The 21,467-nt window shown below is 38.9% G+C and overlaps 1 long non-coding RNA gene across 1 annotated transcript in view; it reads left to right on the top strand.

The window, feature by feature from the left end:
• LOC144379678 (uncharacterized) overlaps positions 1–21,467 on the top strand; it is a 79,197-nt gene that overhangs the window by 39,473 nt on the left and 18,257 nt on the right. The window lies entirely within an intron of this gene.

Raw genomic sequence — 21,467 nt, 5'->3', positions numbered from 1 at the left:
AAGCATTTACATTTATTGATTCATTTCATCCTTACCCTAGCCCTATGATAAATACGTAATCATCCCCAAATTACTGATGCACACAGAATCAAAAAGAGGAGTAATAGGTCACTGTCAACATACTAGATGCTGAGACATATGCCCCCTCCCCACCCAACCCTCTTTCATCTCTAAGACTCAAAAATAATGCAGCCAAGGCTTTGCCCTCTAGACAGGAGATGGAAAGACTCTTCTCTGGGGGACCTGATAGATGCAGTAGAAAAAACTTAAGAGTTATTGACATCAGGATTTTCCCAACTACATGGCCCAGCCAGTCACCTATAGTAAAACTCACTGTTTCCCACCATGAGCTCAGGGTCTCCAATAAACTCCTTAGTACCCTACTGGTAAATATAAGCAAATAAATGAGGATTATCAGGCATGAGAAAAACTGCTAAAATTGAAATTTGAGAACCAAATAAGCAAAAATTTTAAAAATAATTTAAAAAATCAATTAGGAGAAAAGAAAGGTCTTGCAGACATACGGAGTCAAAATAATCTCCACTACCCATTTATTACCTATCCATCAATAGGTAACAGAAGATATTTTAATCATGAAACAATAATAGTATTTTTAAAAGTAATACTCAGATAAATAAAGAGGAATTTTAAATGTACCTGTATAATTTTTTGATCAATAACTAAAAACTCAATAGAAAGGTTGGGATATAAAAATTTAGAAAATATTTTAGGAAATAGTGCTAAAAAATAGGACTATGAAATATAAGAAAAATGATAAGAAAATCTGACAACCAGTTCAGAAAATCAAACATTTAAATAATAGGAAGACCCAACAGAGAGAACAAGATTGAAAAGGAAATAAATTAGCAATGCAATAATTCAAACAAATTTCCAGATATGTGGTCCATGTAACTTTCCAGACTGCTAGAGCCCACTGGTTGAGCTACATGGATGAAAACAGACCTACATGAGGGCATATCGTTTGAAAATTTCAGAGAACTTCAGACAAAGATAGGAGCCAAGCTTTTGAAGAGGAAAATGAATACATGGGAAGGACTGGGAATCAGAGTATCATTAAACTTCTCAGCATCAACATCAGAAGCTAGAAGGCACCAAAGCATGGTCAGGATAGAATAAAGATGTTTTCAGGAAAGCAAGTTTCAAACAATTTACCTCCCATGCATTCTATCTCAGGAGCTGAGCCACAATGAGAGAGTAAACAAAGACAGAGGAAGGAATCAATGCAGAGAACAGGAGAACCAACCCACAAGATGTGAAGAGGGGTCGAGGATAAGAAATGCACATTGAACACGGGGGCGACCAGTCTCATCTGGAGTGTGTCAGAAGATTCCTGAAGTGATGTCTTCAGGAAGATAAAATTGACAGAATACCTGATACTGAATGTATTTAGAGCAGAGTGAAACACTTGCCAAGGAGATTGGGGTTGAAATAGTGAAAAGTACACAGAAAACCAAGCAAAAAGATAGCAGCAGCAAAAACAACAAAATAATAAATACCAGAAAACAAAAATGTACAGGGAAGAAAAAAATTATCACGGTTTACTACATGGCTTTAACGAAATTGTAGTTGCATTATTATGCTCATATTAACACAAAATACTTATCTATCCAAAATTAAAATAAAATTATATTGAGGAATGGGAGTAAACAGGATACCTACCATTAGGAGGTAAGGGCAAGGCAAACAAAGAGAGCTAAAACCTTTTTTTCCAAAACAGAAGTCAATAAGCACAGCCTAAAACTAAAACACCATGAAATGACAAAGCAAGCATGTTATTTAGGGACATAAAGGTAAATACCAAAATAATTATTTAAATTGGTAAAAGGGAGAGATGGGCGTGTTTGGGTTTAGGGGGATTCTGTTATTTTTTCTTATAAAACTTGCAAATTATTGGACCCTTAACCTATGTCTGTGTGTAACTTTGACAAAAACAATAATTTAACAAAAGACAAAAAAAGAAACTCTGCAATATCCATGCTGTTAATTTGTCATTTGCTTTAGTCTTTATTTTTTAAGATTTTATTTATTTATTTATTAAGATTTTATTTATTTATTTGACAGAGAGAAACACAGCAAGAGAGGGAACACAAGCAGGGGAAGTGGGAGAGGGAGAAGCAGGCTTCCCGCTGATCAGGGAGCCTGATGCGGGGCTCAATCCCAGGACCCTGGGATCATGACCTGAGCTGAAGGCAGATGTTTAACAACTGAGCCACCCAGGCGCCCTGTCATTTGCTTTATTCCTGACATAGCCTATTCTTTCTAATAAGGGGAAAAGCCTACTGATATTTTTTTCTTCATCATTCTTAACTACTTTAAAGGGATTATTGAATTTTAGGAACTTGAAGTATGATGCTAGCTAGCTATAATGGATTTAAAATTCATTTCTAAATAGTTATATATATGTGGGAAATTTTCAGGTGACAGATATTAATAATCCAGCGAGCTGCAGGAGAGAAAAGTACCAAGGCTTTGATGTCCCCAAGAGATGCTGAAGGTCACAAACTAACTATATAAATATCTAGTGTAATGATGCTGTAATTCCAAAACCTCTACCTATTAAAATCTTTTTATTCTGGAAGCTATCTGGGGGTCGGGGAGGAGGGAAACATATGGAAGTGAAGATAATGAGATAATGAATAAGAGTAGCTGGCCTAAAAATCCACTAGGAACCCAATGAAGACATGACCTTCACTATTTATTGTCACTGGTCAGTCTATGAAACATTTGCGCTACAAATAAAAAGGGCTTTTTAAAAAAGATTTTATTTATTTGAGATAGAGAGAGAGAGAGAACGAGGGAGCATGAGCAGCGGGGAGGAGCAGGGGGAGAAGGAGAAGCAGACTCCCCGCTGAGCAGGGAACAGAGGGAGAGGGAGAAGCAGACTCCCCGCTGAGCAGGGAACAGAGGGAGAGGGAGAAGCAGGCTCCCCACTGAGCAAGGAACCTGACTTGGGACCCCATCCCAGGACCCTGGGATCATGACCTGAACCAAAGGCAGATGCTTAACCGACTGAGCCACCCAGGCGCCACAAATAAAAAGTTTGTCTTCAGAATCATTTGTTTAGCCTGAAATCAAGCTGCAAAAATTCTGTACCTGGCAAGGCAAAAGTATATGTCATAAAAACAATCAATTTTTGGCAAAGGGGTGGTAATAAGTTTAGGCAAAGAAAGTCAAAGATGACTTCCAGAATTCTTGCAGCAAATTCACTGAGTGCTATGGTCTGAGTGTGTGTGTCCCCCAACTTAACACGTTGGAATCTGATACCAAATGTAACCAAATGGAGTTAGGAGATGGGACCTTTGGGAGGTGGTTAGGTGATGATGGGGAGCCCTCATGAATGGGAGTAGTGCCCACAGAGATCCCACCCAGATCCTGCCTTCCTCCCTGTGAGGATACAATGAAAAGTCTGCTACCCAGAAGAGGGTCCTCACCTGATCATGCTGGCATGTTGATCTTGGACTTCCAGGCTCCAGAACTGTGAGAGATTTCTGTTGTATGTAAGCCACACAGTCCATGGTATTTGTTAGAGCCGTCTGAATGGACTAAGACACTGAGACTCTGTATCAGCGGGGATCTTGTTCAGTGCACTGAAACATAATCAAAGGCAGGTAGGATTCTCGCCTTACGTAAGAAGCCATTATAAGTATCAGGAATACTTCAAGAACATGATTTTTCAATACACTGACATACGCACTAAAAAATGTCACTATTCTCTCTCATTTGTAATCTGACACACATCCTGGGGTGAGAGAGTGAAAGGGAATCTCAGGCAAACCATGGAGTAACACAGATTATCGACAGTGTTGTATTTATATTCTATGTGATCAGAATACAGCATGTCAGGGGGGTAGAAATAAGCACGAAAACATCGCTATGCATACCTTTTGATCCAACAAGTTCACCACTAGGAGTCTTTTCTCCCAAATCCCACATATGTACAAAGATATATTCACAAGGATGGACCCTGCAGTACTATATATGAGCAAAAACAGGGAAACATTTAAAATGTCTATTAATTTTAGAATCTCCAAATGGTACATCTGAATTGTGGAATATTAAAAATCCGTCTAAATATATATACACATATATATGTGTGTATAAGTATGTATATCTATATGTGTATATATATGTATGTGTGTATATACACATGTATATACGTATATGTATGTATACATACATATATGTATATGTATGTATATATACATATGTATATATATGTATATGTATGTATATACACACACAATCTAGAACATATATATGGTAATACAGCCAAGATATTTTTAGTGAAAACAGTTTTTATTTTGTTTTTTATTTTTTAAAGCAATTAAAAAAATTTTTTTATTATTTATTTGACAGAGAGAGAGAGAGAGACAGCCAGAGAGGGAACACAAACAGGGGGAGTGGGAGAGGAAGAAGCAGGCTTCCCGCTGAGCAGGGAACCCGATGCGGGGCTCGATCCCAGGACCCTGGGATCATGACCTGAGCCAAAGGCAGACGCTTAGTGACTGAGCCACCCAGGTGCCCCTTTTTAAAGCAATTTTTAAATGTTACGATGATCCCATTTGTATTTTTAAAAGATATGCATGTATGTACACATGCATTTCAATGCATAGAATGGTCCCTAGAAGAATAAGCACCCCTTGTTGGTAGTGGTTACCTCTGGGAGGCTTATTTGGAAAGGGCCATATGGAGTAGTGGTTAAGGGAAGAGTAGCCCCTACTTATCCACAAGGAATCCGTTCCAAGACCCCCATGGGTGCCTGAAACTATGAGGAGTATCAAACCCTATATATATTATGTTTCTTCCTATATGTACCCACCTATGATAAAGTTTAATTTATACGTTAGGCACAGTAGAGATTAACAGCAATAAGTAATAATAAAATAGAACATTTATACCCATATACTGCAACAAAGATTCTGTGAATTTTGTCTCTCTCTCAAAATACCTTATGCACTGTACTCACTCTTCTTCTTGTGATGATGTGAGATGATAAAATGCTCCCGTGATGAGATCTAGGGAAGTGAATGACACAGCAGTAAGCTACCATTGACCTGCTGACCATATGGCAGCAGGAGGATCATCTGCTTCTGGATGGCGGTTGACCAAGGGTAACTGACACTGTGGGTAATGGGGAGACTGCTGTATAGACTTTGGTGCCAGACCTCCTAAGTTCAGATCTTGGCCACTTACTGTACATCCTCTCTAGATCTTTCAGTTTCTTCATCTATAGAGAGTATGAATGCATGTGAGTATTGAACAGAGTTGGCACATAATCAACATTATATAAATTAGCAATCATGAAACAAATGTTCATCAGTATAATTAAGAATTATATATAAAAAGAGAATTTTAGCTTTTACTCTGTAACTGCTGTTTTGTTCAACTCTTGTACAACACACCAATTCGTTACTTTATAATCTAAAATAAAGGAGACCAAATCCAGAAATTTTAATGTTATTGCTCTAATGGTGATGAAATTGTATAAGGATGTCAAGGCATTTAGTTCCAAGACCTCCTGCTCATTCATTCACTGCTAAATGAACTGGAGTATTCAGAGTAAGTAATTACCGCTCTACTATTTCAAGGGCAGAGAATTATTGCTCTTTCTCTTTAATGAACCCCACAGTGCTGTGTACACAGCGGGGGTGCACTGAATGTTTGAGGGTAATGGTAACGGTGAGGATGCTGACAGCTGTGACATGCTATAAAGCTTAATTTAAAAGCCATCAAGAAAATGTAACACAAAATACAGTCCTTCTGCATTTTGTCTGCATGGGAAACAAATTCTGTTAGATTATTAATAAAGTAATTCAGTGCACATAGTACTATATTGATTGCTTTGGTAGCATCGTGAATTTTGCTCATTAGCATGACCTAATTATTATTTCAGATGATTCAAAGGGCATAGCAAGGTCTGTTTCTATTATTTTAGTATTAAAAGTTGGTTGTTCTCCTGTAAGCACTTTATAAATTAAATGCACAAAATGGAAGTTATCAATGAAATTATCTTTAATCCCTGCAACAAGATTTGCAGTAGTATGACTGTTTTCTATTTCCTTAAATTGCACTGTTACTTTGTTTCTGCAATGACACTCCTCTTCTATGTGTTTAAGTAGCCCTTGCATGGAGAGATGATGAAGCCTCTCCATTCTAGCTCTATCCCAGTTGTGGGGGGTGGGGCTCTAACCATTTATTTATAGGCTGCACTGCCTCTCTTCTGCAATCATTGGAGCATCAGCCAGGCAGTTTATCAATGACATTTACCCCTCCGATCAGCAAAATCTGAAACTAATTTTTAATGATGGATCTCTACCTCCTTGAGGCTGACATGATATTGACTGGGGTGATTGGAAGAGACTCTACAGAGCAGATATGCTGCAAGGAATAAGAGCCAGGACTATGGGGCATAGGTAACCTTTCTCAGTGGGAGATTCTCCTTCCATAGCTATATCCATTGGCATCCATCCAGGAAAGAAAAAAATACACTAGTTATCTGAACAGGGAAATTTAATACAAAGAATCGTGAACTAGTAACAGGATATTAACTACTTACAGAGGCAAGGAGAACTCTAAAGATTACAGGGGTAACAGATATAGGGAGCAGCTACCACTTTAGGGTGGAGACACAACACCCAGGAAGGAACAAACTGAGAAAAGGTCCCTACCCGTGGTGGCGATTCAGACCTCATTGGAAAAGGTGCCCATGTGGCCCACTAGATGGCAGAGAATTTTGCTGAGCTCCCTCAGGATGGGCCTGGCGCCTGGGCTGCCACTCACTAATAAGCTGCCACTGGAACATTAATTAGACCAGAAAGTCAGCTGGGGAACTGCAAGGATTGAAAATTTGCTTGTAAGCCACTTACTGGGGTGATGGGGAGTTTTGCAAAGAAGCCACCCTCTGGGGTGCTCATGAAGCTTTCCAAAGGGAAAGCCAAGTACTGGGTGCATTTCTGACGCACTGGATGGCCACTGGCTGGGATGGTGGGAAGGTTCGTTGGGGTGGGAGTGAGTACCACTTGCAGGGGCACACTGAATGATACAGAAAAAAAACAAAAAAAAACCAAAAAAAACACCTCACCATATCCAGGACAAGAAGTGCCCTACCTCCTACAATGTCCCTCCAGGGCTCTCTTTGCATGCCAACTGTAGGCTTGCTAGCAAAGAAATATTTGCAAGCTTGAGTTTCAGTATCACAGAGCAGGGGAAAGAAGGGTGGGTTGGGAGCTCACAGGCAATATGTTAATAACTGGTACAATAGCCAAGCCTGGAATATTGAAATTTAGTTTTATTAAAGGACCTTATAGAAATGACTTTCCTAATTTCTTGACCATTTATTCATTAATTTATTAACTCAACCAAGAAATATTTATTGATCACTCATCATACGACAGGTATTATCTTATGAGCCAAAGATAAGCCATAAATGAGAAATAGGGTCCCTGGACTTGATCTCTGATAGCTGGTCACCTCCTATTTGCTCAGTCTTCCTATTGCTGTCTTAATCAACCCCTTCCCCTTGGCTTGGGTCTTCTTTGTTCCAACATGCCTCTCAGCTCTTGATGTCTAGCCCCAAACAAAATAACACAGTATTAAAAAGTATAATCTTTTGTTATTTTGTCAAATATGTTTATATAAGAATTAGAAAGATGGTGATATCCTAAACTAGAACATTGGCAGTTGGAGACTGGAAATGAGGGAATGTAGGGAGGATATTTAGGAGGTAGAATAGACAAGTCCTGGTGAACACTTGAATGAAGAGGCTAAGCAAATCAGGGATTTTTTTGTTGTTGTTAGAAAACTTTCACGAAGAGTCTACCCAATTATCCTTCTGGTTCAGCCCTTTCAGGAACCCAGTCTGTGTTCTTGGGTAAAAGGTTATTTAAAAACAATGAATAAAATCTAAATGTGCTTCCCCTCCATAACTTCAGTCAATATGAGAGTAGAAGGCATTAGCAGTAGTCTCCAGGGACATTCTTTGTGATAAAAGTACATCAGCACAATGGTGGTGCTTTTAGGATCCTCTGCACTAGGGAAAGTGCCCTGGACCGGAGTTTCCAGGAAAATTGGTAGTGTGCTTAATGGGCATTGGCAGATAGTGCGCATGTTGATGGTTATCACACAAAGGAGCTTTAGAAACACATCCCACTGATACCAGTTTGTGTAAATAGAAGAGGATCTTACTGGAGGATCTTAAAAACAGCAACTAGCAGAGCACACATGACCCCCTCAGCCATCACGTTCCCATACAGCGCTGTGCTTAAGTCAGGCATAATTGGATGAACACCATGAAAAAGTCTCCTTGAGGGACCTACCCCAATCAAACACTACATGTTTATAGGAGCAGAACATATCTGGACCAGTATATTACAACAGAAGCTTTTTGACCCAAGAAAAGGGCTTGTTAGAAAAAGAAAATCTCTGGAGTTCAGTAGCTGATTTCAGCCTGTTTATCAGTTGAGCTAACTCATACCTGCTGAGCCAGCTTTTTTTCTAGGCTATTAGAATGGGGGAGAAAATGAGCACCCAGGGTCTTCCAGATTCATCTTTCCTTAGTGATAGTCTAGGAAAGATACACTTGCCACTGCAAACCTCAGCTTACAGGGAGGAAAATAATTGGTACTACCTGCAGACTGGTTGTAACAGGATGGGAACAATCCCTTAGGAGAGGGCACGCTTCAAAAACTTCCATTAAACAAAGACTTAGATGCATTGCCAATGCTTTAAAAACTCCTAGAACTACCTGGAAAAAAAATGTAAGGTAGACTGGTGATTAAAAAAAAAAAGGCACATAAGAGAGGAGCCAGAGAAATACTTTACTGTATCTAAGAAACACGAAGACTGGGGGAAATGGATTATTCATAAACATATGTAGATTGTATGCAAAGATACTTAGTTGATCCAATAAAATGGATTGTAGGACACACACACATATGCACACATACATATGCACACACACATGGGGGGGAGAATTAATTATCAAAGGACCCCTCTACCAACATGTCAGTAAATTTAAATCTGACACCATTTCTGCTTAAAGTAGGGGATATCTTGACCATCAAAAGTGGTCAGTATTACTTTAAAGGAGAAAATTCAGATACCATGGAAACATTTTTGCTGACCTAGTTTTGTTTCTGTATTGAGCTGGAGATGGGGAGTGAATGTGGAAAACAGGAAGAAGAGAGGAGAGGCTAAGTCATTTTTGTTTCTTTCCATTTTTGTTTTTTGTTTTATTCCACCTCAAGCTGTATGTCAACATGTTCTCTATGTTCCTTTTTTTTTTTTTTTTACACAGAGAGAGAGAGAGCACGAATCTTAATACAGGCTCCATGCTCAGGAGAGAACCCAGCTCGGGGCTGGATCTCATGAAATCAAGAGTCAGACACTTAACCAACTGAGCCACCCAGGCGCCCCATCTATGTTCCTTTAAAAGTTATATCATCTCCAAGGCTTAGCACCATACTTCCTCTTACTAATAATCAGTAGAAACAAGCCCCGAATTTATTTGTGTGGGTGTGTGTATGCATGTGCCTACGCCTACGTGCATGTATTCTTAACTCCTCAGTTCTGTACTACTATTATAACAAACACCATCAGTTGGACCCCCGAACCATTCTCTGCTCTTCCTTTTATTAATCAATCACACACAGTCCTTGCAGAAGTTTGAGCCGGCACGAGGCCACCCAGCTAGCCTGCATTCCCTGGCCTCACTTGCATTTAGCCGTGGCATTATTGCCAGATTCCCACCAAAGGAACGTAAGCAGCAGGAATCTGTGTCCTGCCGTGGTACTTCCGGCACCTGCATGCTCTCCCTTTCTTCCTTTTCCTATGCACTGGAGTGTGGGCACCACGGCAAGAGCCACTTTCTGAGATAGGAGCCACATGCGGAGGAGGGGCAAAGGTGAACATCCCATCTGTCCTGGGGGGCCTCATGGAGCAGAGATGGTACATAAAAAAGAACTCAACATCTATTTTATTTAAGCTCCTTCATTTTTAGGCCTCTGTTAAATCAACTTAACCTGTATGTTAACTACAAATATCAAACTATAGAGAATTGCCAACCTATCATATAGCACTGAAGTGGAGGTATATAGTTCTGAAGTCTATAGGATATATTTTCATCGAATTCAGCCTTGCTTTTATGTCTCTTCATGTCTACTTCATTATGTAAAATTTCAACTGCTTCTCAGATGTCTAGTTTTTTTGTTAACACTTAAATCTGGCTGACATGCATTTTTAGCACAGCAGGTATTAATATTTGCCTCTGATTTTTTTCTAAAATGATATTTTTCAAGCTTATAGAAATAAACTCTGAAGACACCAAATGTTTAAATCTATATCTCCTAGTGGACAGAATGATTGCATTAAATTAAATCTCTGTCTTTCTAGCTGACAGCCTGTGATTTCCTGAGCCTGGGGCATAGGCTCAGAAAGACTGAGACATGATCATGAGACTATAGAACGCTTCTCCCCACACACGTGCCTTTCCATCACATTACAAAGGCCTCCTTATAGCACTTCCTTCTGGCTGTATATCATGTCCAACTATCAAGAAAAAATTGCAAGATATACTCAAAAGCAAAAACACAGTTTGAACTAAGCAAAGCATTCTATTCAGTAAGCTAACAAAACAAAAAAGTAATAAAGTGGAAGAAAGTAATAAAAGTGCACAAATCAATGCTGTAGAAACAGGAAAAATTGGCCAACAGAATAAAAAGCTAGCACTTTGTAGAAATCAAAGTCTTTTGGGGCACCTTGGTGGCTCAGTCGTTGAGTGTCTGCCTTCAGCTCAGGTCATGATCCCAGGGTCCTGGGATCGAGCCCCGCATCGGGCTCCCTGCTCCGCGGGAAGCCTGCTTCTCCCTCTCCCACTCCCCCTGCTTGTGTTCCCTCTCTCACTGTCTCTCTCTCTGTCAAATAAATTAAAAAAAGAAAAAAAAAAAAGAAAGAAATCAAAGTCTTTTACCACAAAAGACACAAGGCCAAGATGTTTTTATAGATAAATTTTACCAACTTTCATGGAACAAATCATCCTTTTATTAAATTTAAAATCTCAAAGACTAGACAAGAGGGCCAGCAACCAGATTTATTTAAGTTTAATCCTTAACACCCAAACCAGCCAAGTAAAGAAAAGAAAAATCTAAACCAATATCACTTGTGAATATAGGTACAAAAAAGTCCTATAAAAAAGAAATATGACAACTAAAATAAATACATGATCCTGAACCAGGCTCTTTTGCTCTGAAGGACTTTACTGGGACTATTGGCAGAATTTGAATGGGGTCTGGGAAATGTAGTACTAGTGCATTTCTGCATCCAACTGTTTTACTTATTTTGATGGCTGTATTGTACATATGGTGGAGAATGAAGGAAGTAGACACTAAATTGTTCAAGGATGGTAGGATATCAGATCCCAACTCAAATGGTTCAGGGGTAAAAAATAAAAGCTCTTTGTACTAGACTTGCAATTATTCTGTAACCTTGTGATTGGTTCAAAATAAAAATTTGATGGTTGCCAGAGGGGAAGTGGGGGGGGGGGCGTTGGGCAAAATGGGGGAAGGAGAGTGGGAGATACAGCCTTCCAGTTATAGAATGAATAAATCACAGGAATAAAAGGCACAGCATAAGGAATAGAGTCAGTGGTATTTTAATAGTGATGTAACGAGACATATGGTAGCTACACTTGTGGTAAACATAGCATAATGTATAAACTTGTCATATCACTAAATTGTACACCTGAAACTAATGTAACATTGTGTGTCGACTATACTCAAATTAAAAAAGGGAAAAATATTCAAATATCAACATCAAAAGAAACTATTAAAGAAGATGTCGGTATCATCAGTATTATTTAAATTCATTTGTACTTCTCATATAAATACTTACTACTTTCTTTCTGTTGTATAGTCTGTGTTTGCTGAACTTTGACTAGTATCACAACAGAGATTAAGGGTACAGAATCCATAACTAGATTATCTTTGTTCCAATTCGTTCTGCTACAAACTGTCTGTTTGATGTAGGCAGATTACCTCACCAATCTGTTCTTCAGTGTCCTCATTTATAAAAAGTAAGAATAAAATGAGTTAATATATATAAAGTGTTAAAGTATTGACTGGTATGTATTTATTGATAAATAAATAATATAGTCAGCCTCGTTACAAAAAGGATTTTGAGTTGTTCTAAATATACCCACAATATAACATTAATACAGCAATAGTAATGACAATAATATTAATAACATATTCAAAACTCATGGCTAATTATATATATATGTATACACATTTGTAAGATTTTATTTATTTATTTGTCAGAGAGAGTGAGAGCGAGAGAGAGAGAGAGCGCACGCACGAGCAGGGGGGAGGGGCAGAGGAAGCAGCAGGCTCCCTGCTGAGTAAGGAGCCCAATGCGGGACTCGATCCCAGGACCCTGGGATCATGACCTGAGCCGAAGGCAGCTGCTTAACTGACTAAGCCACCCAGGCATCCCTAATAATACATTTTTCACAATATGTCACAATTTTCATTTTACCTCCATTAAATATTTGGCTTTTTCTCACAGGACTAGTAACTCTGTTTTCCTGATTTCAGGGCTTTAGAGGTGATATATAACAGATATAGAAACAGCAACATTTTTCTAGGGAAGAATTTGAAAACTGCTTGAAACTGCAAGTGAAGGGCTGTATGCTTTCGATAATGACACACGTGGGACAGGACTTCATAAAGGTTATACGAGCCAGCTTAGACTATAAAGGCAATACTAGCGGTTGCCTGGCATCGGGCTATTTTCTGGGAAGCTGTGTTAATGAAATGCAGTCTCAATTTCTTGGGCTGGTGATTTTGGGTTCATTATCAAAGAAATATAGAAGGTTTCCTGCCCGGAACCCTTATGCCGAGAATTAGATGACCTCCACAAAACAGGCTCAGCACATTCCCATGATGTCAGTCCACTGGGCAGTTTTCCGAGGCAGCAGGTCATGGCTGTGCCTTCTGAGCAATATTCCCACAAAGTGGGGAAAAGGTGGGGGGTGGGAGAGCAACTTTGTCCCTTCTGTCCACAGAATACATAAGTGAATCACACTGAGTCTGTCTAGCACTGCCATAGACTTTTCTCTAATTAAAGAATCCCTGCATAATACATTTTTCAGTAGAAATAGATTTCTCTGTTTTCTTTTAGATCAACCTTATTCTGACTCAGTTATTTAGATCCCAAAGCAGGAGTTTAATAAGTCAGGTGATGGGGCCCAGAACATCATTTACCGTGAAGGCGTGCCTTGTTAGAACTCGATTAAGCTCAAAAGGAAGAAGTGGGGGGTGCCTGGCTGACTCAATCAGAAGAACATGTGACTCTCGATCTCCGGGTTGTGAGTTTGAGCCCCACATTGGGTGTAGAGATTACTTAAAAAAAAATCTTAAAAAAAAAAAAAAAGAAGTGGATGAGAGGCAGAATGCTAGCACCACAAGACTTCATCCTCCTCTAAGACTGGTTTATTATAGACACAGCTAATGGGTTTACCCAGTACTGTCCTCTTTCCTCAATTGTTAAACTTGAAAATTAGCAGAGCATAAACTTGGAATATTGTGAAGATAAACTCAGAAAACCCAAACTTGGTGTCATGTGGAGAGGATTTTGGATTTAATAGATACAAAAAGTAAGAATTTTCTTCTTATAATAGACTATTGCTATTTCTTTCTTTTTTTAAAGATTTTTTTCATTTGTTTAAGAGAGAGGGAGTGAGCACCAGCCCGGGTTAGGGGCAGAGGAAGAGGGACAAACAGATTCCACACTGAGCAGGGAGCCTGATGCGGGCCTCGACCCTAGTACCCTGAGATCATGACCTGAGCTGAAGTCAAATGCTTAACTCACTGAGCCACCCAGGGGCCCCTAGACTATTGCTATTTCAATTTCTCTTTGTACTTACCTCTATTGAGCTTTTTGTTGAAATGATCTGTCTCCTTCTTAGACTGTGGGAATTAAGGTTAATGTTTATTTTTAATACTCTATATAACTAGAGCACCTTGCACACAGTGACTGACATATTGTAGATGTTCAACTGCACACTTATTACAATTTTTTATTTCAATTCATTAGTTCTGGCAGGTCACGGAATTGGTCATCAGCCAAAAAATTTTTTTCTTTCTTGCCTTCTGGGATTATTGGCCCTCTTCTGATCTCCCTAGAAATATTACATTCAATTCATCAAAGACCTGCTCTAAATCATTACTGCCTTTGAGGCTTTATCTTAAAGCAGAATAACCAGTCAGAGAGGCACTGAGTCAGACATTGGCTATCTATCTAACCATTGTCCAATGGAGGTGTCATAGCCAAAGGACCCCAAGGATTTTGGTGTCATTCCCAAGATCATCTCTACTGTGGGGCTAAGAGCATGAGACCACTTGCCCCTGATTCTGTTGAATATCCATTTCACCTAGCCAGCTTCTTTGGCTTTGATCTATATTTACTAAGCAGACTTATTATTTAGCTTTCCATAAAATTCTTCCTGCAAGAAAAGAATGTGTTTGCCATATACATTTAAAATCTTTTTGACCCCTGTATGAGTTATTTCTCTCCAAAAATTTAAAAAAATTAATAATCAGGTTTATATGTTGGTTTTGAAGTTTAATACAGGTCTACCCAGAGATATGGGCAGGAGTGCTAAAACAGAGTGGAGTTTCTGAGGCTTCAAAGCTGAGAAACAAATCTAGACTTCAGAGGTAAACAGTAGCCATCAATTGAGGTCTTCTAAGGATGCAACAAGATTTCAATAAACCTAGCGAAGTGCTTTTGGAGAATGCTGCATTCCTGAGGATAACATTTCTGAATAGGACATTGCAGTAAAGAATTTGTTTTCCTAGGACAGCATGAAAAATTTGGGAAAATTTGACATTTTGCTTCATTGTTCTAGAATGCCCTGAAAATTGTTTTCTCTCTTCATTTCTTATCACTCTAAAGGCAAGAGTAAAAGTTAAAAATGATCTTCCTTTCTCCCTGTCTTGTATTACCCCATACCCCACCCTCCACCCCAAAATATATAGTTTTGTTTCCTATATAAAGTACTTTCTGGACATGGAGTATCAGATATTTAGCAACACAGAAAGTGAGTAGATTTTTTTCAATCAATCAAATGCATTTTTCTAATATTTAAAGATACTGTCTGTTGAAGAATTTTTGTCTCACTTCCTGTGTGCTTAAATGGGAATGAATGGGCTAATGTGTAACTTGTATTCTATCTTTGCATACTGGCTGCAGATATTTATAGCTAGCCTTTTAAACAATAATGCTGTTCCCAAACCTAACAATCCCATTCTGTTTTCCACAGTCTTTTCCACACCAGAAGCATATGACCTGAAAATAGAATGTCCTTAATTCTAATCCTTTCCCCTATTTTCTCCGTTTCCCATTTTGCCATTAAGCAAAGATTCTTTTTTTCTCTTTTCTCCCACAAAGTAATTTTGCTCATGTTCTTTTTCAGCAATTCCAAGTAATTGAAGTATATCTTTAAAAAATAAATTTTATCTGCTCAGATTGAAAATATAATTGTGTTAGGGGCGCCTGGGTGGCTCAGCCGTTAAGCGTCTGCCTTCAGCTCAGGTCTGATCCCAGGGTCCTGGGATCAAGCCCCACATCGGGCTCTCTGCTCAGCGGGAAGCCTGCTTCTCCCTCTCACACTCTCCCTGCTTGTGTTCCCTCTCTCACTATCTCTGTCAAATAAATAAAATCTTTAAAAAAAATAAAAAATAAAAGAAAACATAATTGTGTTAATGACAGCATTACTTTGGTTATTGCAGAAAAAGGAAATAAACACCCCCTATATTTTCGGTCAAGTGTACATTGAACTTATTCTTCTTTAATTCCATATTTTCATTGTGCATCACAGTAATCATAGATTCCTATTTAATGTGCATGTAACACATTTTTGTATGGAGAGCTCTGAGTATAATAATTTAAGATAAGAAGCTTACCTAAAAACCAAGCTCTACTGCTACCAAAAGGACATACATTTAAATAGTTGTGGGTGCAAAATAACCCGATTGTTTTTACCATAATAGGTTCATATTTTTAAAATGCAGACAACTAAGCTAGAAAATAATACTAAAATAGAGCTTATCAAATTAACTGCTTCTTAAAATCTAATTTAATTTTTTTGTTGTTAGAGAGAGAGAGTGCATGTGTGCAAGCAGAGGGGGAGGTGCAGAGGGAGAGGAGAGAGAGAATCTTAGGCAGCCTCCACACCGAGCGTGGAGCCCAGTGCAGGGCTCAATCTACGACCCCGAGATCATGACCTGAGCCAAAATCAAGAGTCAGACATTTAACCAACTGAACCACCCAGGCACCCGTAAATTAACTGATTTTTAAAATTTCATTTCATTTATATAAAATGTGATTGTAAACTCACCTTGGTTAAAAGCTTAGAGCAGTTTACTGGTACTGATGCAACAACAAACTATCTCTTTCCCCATTAAAGATCATTGGAGAATTTTTATTTATTTGTTTTTTAAACATTTTTTTAGGATTTTATTTATTTATTTGACAGAGAGAGAGCACAGACAGGGGGTGGGGGCAGAAGAGGGAGAAGCAGGTTCCCCACTGAGCAGGGAGTCCAATGTGGGGCTCGATTCCAGGACTCTGGGATCATGACCTGAGCCAAAGGCAGACGCTTAACCCACTGAGCTACCTAGGTGCCCCAATCATTGGGGAATTTGAGGAAATTTTGGTAACTAGCAGTAGAAGGTAATTTCTTCACTAAAGACAGGTCAAGTTGTACAAATTCAGATGAGTAAGTTTTATTTTTAAAATTCTTTTTCTTAAGATTTTATTTATTTATTTGAGAGTGAGAGAGCATGAGAGGGGAGAGGGTCAGAGGGAGAAGCAGGCTCCTTGCTGAGCCGGGAGCCCGATGTAGGGCTCGATCCTGGGACTCCAGGATCATGACCTGAGCCTAAGGCAGTCACTTAACCAACTGAGCCACCCAGGTCCTCAGAGGATTAAGTTTTAAAAGGATCCTCAATATGGAAATAATTTGCTAATATTTTCTCAAACTTAAGAATTCTGTTCTATATTCATCCAATATTTAATATATTTAAACATAAAGACTTCCTACTCACCACATCCTTTTGCTTATATCTGCAATATGTGGCAAAAAAGTAAATTAATTATTATGAATCATTTTTCTTGAGTTTTTTTCAGCCTATTTGAATGTCTTTCACCTTCTTGTTTTATGTCCTAATTTCCATGTCACTTTCCAAATGAGAAATGTCAACTCTGTCTTAGCTTTAACAGTGTGTGGCTCTTAGATAGCAGTTAGGGTTAATTGGAATTTTCTGTTTGGTTACATTCTGAAAATTAAAGAGTCAGTTTATCAATAAGCCAATGCTATCGTTTCCACTTCTGCTGTTCCTCAAATTCAGTCTGGGAGCCTGACTTTCATCTTTTATGAGAGTAACTGCCAACTATAAAGTTCTTAACTATGGTAATTTTCTGGGACATAATTTCTTTCTTTTAATAAGAAAAGTATTTCATCTTTAAATGTTTTATATCATTTCATGGCACTTTTAAAAAATAAATATTATGTGACTGCACAAATTAAATGGAACAGTTTTCATAATTAAATAATTAAATTACCTATCATGCTATAAATGTGTTTTTCATCTTTAGTTTAATGTGTGTGTCTGTGGCTGAAGTAAAGAATCCACTAAGTTCAGTAAACCGGAATTTAATAGGAATGGATGTCACATTTTCTGCTCATATATTTACGAATATTTAACAAGAACCACACAGTACAACCTGTGAAGGAAAAGACCTAGAAGTTGTATTAGACAACACGCTTAGTTCAGGTCAACCGCAGCCTTGAAAAAGTGAATATGTTATTTTATTACATTCATAGAACAGTGTCTTAAATAATCCACTCTTGTCTTTACTGGTTAGGTTATATCTGTTGTATTCTGTTTACTCTAGTCATCACAATTTATGTTCTTAAAAGAAGATGCAGGCCAGGGTTCCTATACGGTATTCCATTGGAACATGTGTCATTAATAGCTATGGCGGAGGGGAGAGAGTCTGTGGTCAACCAGTGGATTAGACAGATTTCTTTGCTGCAGGACTTTCCAATGTTTTTAATATGCCACGGACATTTTGCCTCGGTGTGAGGATACGATATGCATATTTGTTTCAAAATAAACAATAGAATTCTTTTCTCATAAAGTATCTGTTAACATCTAGAAAAATGACTCGAGGAGTAACTGAGTTCTACAGAACACAGTGGAGAAAATGCTGATATAGCCAATTGGAAAATGATTAAATGAGAATAACCAGGAAAACATTCTTCTACTCCTCACCTGACCTCCTAATCACACTGGCGACTCTTTTCTGGTCTTTCTCTGTGCCCTAGATGTTATCTTGGAGCTTAGTTAATATTCAGATTAAAAGAAAGATAGGGGCGCTGGGTGGCTCAGTCGGTTAAGCATCTGCCTTTGGCTCAGGTCATGATCCTGGGGTCCTGGGATCAAGCCCCATGTCAGGTTTCCTGCTCAGTGGGGAGCCTACTTCTCCCTCTTCCTGCCCCCTCCCCCCCACTTGTGCTCTCTCTCTCTCTCAATTAAGTAAATAAAATCTTTAAAACTTATTTATTACCTTATGAAATATCTGAAGGAGACACAAGGACAGATTTGCTTACTATGAACTTCAAAGTTTGTAATTAAAGGTCAAAACTTGGATATTGGAATGTGTGCAATTGTTGAAGGTGACGTATTTACATTGCAATGTTTTCCATTAATGAAGAAAATTTCTATTGGGAGTATCTTATAAGATGTCCTTTGTTATTGAATATCCCAAAGCTTCAGACCTCAATGAATGTGAATGTTTCGGTGACATTTTCTTTGGGAGTATGTAGCACAGCAGAATTCCATCATTAGTAATGTAAAAATAAGTCCAGCAGATGCCAGATAATCTTTCAGTTAGTAAAGTTCCTACAGGAAATGCAAAAGATATGAAAAGACACTCCAGGGCAGTAGAGCACCCCAAAAGCCAGCCAGTCCAATCATTCATCGGATGACTGAATTCCTTCTATCCATGACATGAGTTGGTGGCTGGGAAGATGACGATTTCCCTCACAGTGATAGTGTCCAAGCAGAGGCTGCAGGGCCAAGGCCGAAGTGCAATAAGACACTGTGTAGGACACTGGAGTAAATGACCTTCACAGTGCCCTCTTTTCTAAAATGTTATGACTCTAATGTGAAGAATTAGAATTAATCCAAAATATGAAGTAAAACATGAAACTTAAAATTTTCCGTACTACATTTAAATAATCTTACAGTGATCTGTGGAAGGCAATTACTGTCATTATTGCACCTGTTTTTTTGTTGTTTTTTTTTAAAAGAAGCTATTTGCTGTTCCATTCACACTGCCTACCTACACCACAGAGGGGAAGTGCTTCAGAGAGAAAATGGAGAAGAGTTTGTGCTTGAGGAAGGCCCTAAAAATCAAGAGGGGATATGTTCTACCTTTTATTGTTTCTCAATGTCTGATCAATATTTGGTTTGACAAGGGCATTTGTAACATTGCGGGATTTCTGCCTGAAGCTGATGCCGCCTTCAGCTTAGCCAGTTGGCAGATCCTATGTTATTCCTTCCCTCCCAGCTTGCATTTCTCAGATATTGTTAATAACTTCAGAGAGTGCTTAGGATGTCCACTTACACTGGAAAAGTGTGAACATAGGACCTCCAAAAGTTTGAGGAATCTAGAGCAGAGAGAACGTGTGCCTTATACAGTAGGATATTAAAACGGTTTCAGTGTCAGTTGAGACATGAATTCAATGAAAACTTTATTTCAAAGTGAAGTGCAAGGTTATGATATAGGAATTGCAAAGAGGAGGGTTCTAAAAGTCATAAGTGACTCTTAACCCCTCACTCTTATCAAGGTTGTATAGAAAGTTAGAAGACTCTGAATATTGAGAAAGATGTGTGTTAGCAGAATCTCTTCCTGCTCCCAAGGTCGGGAGAGGTGAGGGTGCTTTCCCTTCAAACACATTACCATAATTCCTTCTTATTACAGGAGAGAAAATGGGTTTCCTGATGAATATCCACATTCCCTTACTTTTTAAGGCACTACTTCAGGTATCTTAGTTTGGATTCCCCCAGAAGCAGGCCCTGGAAATGAGGATTTAAGTACATGTTGATTAATTTGGAGGTAACCCAGGAACATTGGAGGGGTGTGAGCAGTGAGACAGGGAAGGGAAGGAATCTGATAAAGGGTGTGTCCTATAGCATGTTTTACCATGTGGGCATCTGAGGCTTAGCCCTGCTGGGCAGCTTTGGAAGAAAATGTGACACCTGACCCAGAATTGCATCCTCAGTTGGGGGAAGCTGGAATATTTAACCTCCAGTTCCCTTCATTATCACCTGAGGACTACTCCCAGAGATATTCATGTTCTGGCATTGCTGGCCTGCTCACACCTGCACTGAGACAAAGCCCTGGGGTAAAAGTTGTAGGGGCTTGCAGAAGGAAGCCTTCTTGGACATGAACTCTAAAAGTGAGTGCCAAGGGACATGAGTGGGGGCAGTGACAGCATCTGCCACGCTAAGTAAGCTAGAATATAAATAAAACAGCATGTTCTCCAATCACATTCCAAATGTTCCAAATGACCAAAAGATAATTTTCACATGTTGTGATTTGGACTGTAGAACAATGTTCAAGTAAGGATGTTGAGTGCTGAAATAAGGGTATTTAAGAAAAGGATTGAGAGGAAAAGGTCTATTTTACTGAGAAGACAACTTAATGGAAAGAATGTCCTTGATCAAGGAGTGGAGAAAGTTCGGAATGAATAGAAGTCAGTGTAGAGCCATTATCAAATTCATGAATGACTGTCACTGTACAGACAGATCTTTGTGGACTCAAAAAAATATATAAAACAAGGACTTAAAGTAAATGAAACCAGAGTTTAGATATCTCCAGTTGGGGTGCGCTGTGTCTCCCACCCCACCCTTCCTACCCTCCATCGCCAGATGTATCCCATAATGTACTCAAATCCCTTACTGCCCAGATTAGTGCTTTCCTTTTGGCTCTAAAGCTCATCAGAAGCAAGTTCTGGAATAAACAGCTCCCAGACCCAGGACAGACATTCCAGCTCCCAGCTACCAAACCATATGCACAGGTTGGCTCTTTTCATTATGGTAATTTTTTTCAGGAGGATTATTACCAAATTCTATCCCTAGGTCTTCATCTGAGCCATTTGAATCCACATTTTAAAAATTTCCCTAATTTTAAATCTTAGGATGAAGCTGTTGGATATCTTAGACTCCTTAAGCTTTCAGAAAACCCCAAAACCAACTCTGTGCCAAACTTTCGTCAGAACATCCACGTCAAGGAAAGAGGAGCTTCTCCTAAATCATGGAGGGTGAAAGGGGGTTGGTGATGGATTTCCTGTTACCCTCTTTCTCCTGGAGCATTTATTT

The sequence above is a fragment of the Halichoerus grypus genome, chromosome 12 (assembly GCF_964656455.1).
Source record: "Halichoerus grypus chromosome 12, mHalGry1.hap1.1, whole genome shotgun sequence".
Taxonomy (NCBI): domain Eukaryota; kingdom Metazoa; phylum Chordata; class Mammalia; order Carnivora; family Phocidae; genus Halichoerus; species Halichoerus grypus.
Note: the sequence above shows the minus strand (reverse complement) of the source record. Positions and strands in the feature narration are given on the sequence as shown.